This window comes from Hippocampus comes, unplaced genomic scaffold, assembly GCF_001891065.2.
Source record: "Hippocampus comes isolate QL1 unplaced genomic scaffold, H_comes_QL1_v1.1 scaffold51, whole genome shotgun sequence".
In the NCBI taxonomy this organism is placed as follows: domain Eukaryota; kingdom Metazoa; phylum Chordata; class Actinopteri; order Syngnathiformes; family Syngnathidae; genus Hippocampus; species Hippocampus comes.
In genome coordinates, this window is record NW_017805497.1 from 1,806,957 (window position 1) to 1,807,279 (window position 323).

The window sequence follows — 323 nt, forward strand, 5'->3', positions numbered from 1 at the left end:
GAGCCTATACAGTATTGTGTTCATGTATGTGACGTCACTGAAGGCCTAAGGTTGAAATGCATGGCCCGCCACTGAATACTAGCTTCAGAAACACGCAAAGTTAATAATTAAGAAATACTGAGTTGAAATTTATATTATTTGCATTTGAAATTGCCCCATTGAAAATGTTTTTAGACAGGTTTATGCACAATGTGTACAAAACAATTTAAGAAACCCAACAAAGTTACGATGCACATTCACCGAACCCTTCATGAGTGAAAAAAAACACACACACACACACACACACACACATATATATATACACACACACACACACACATATA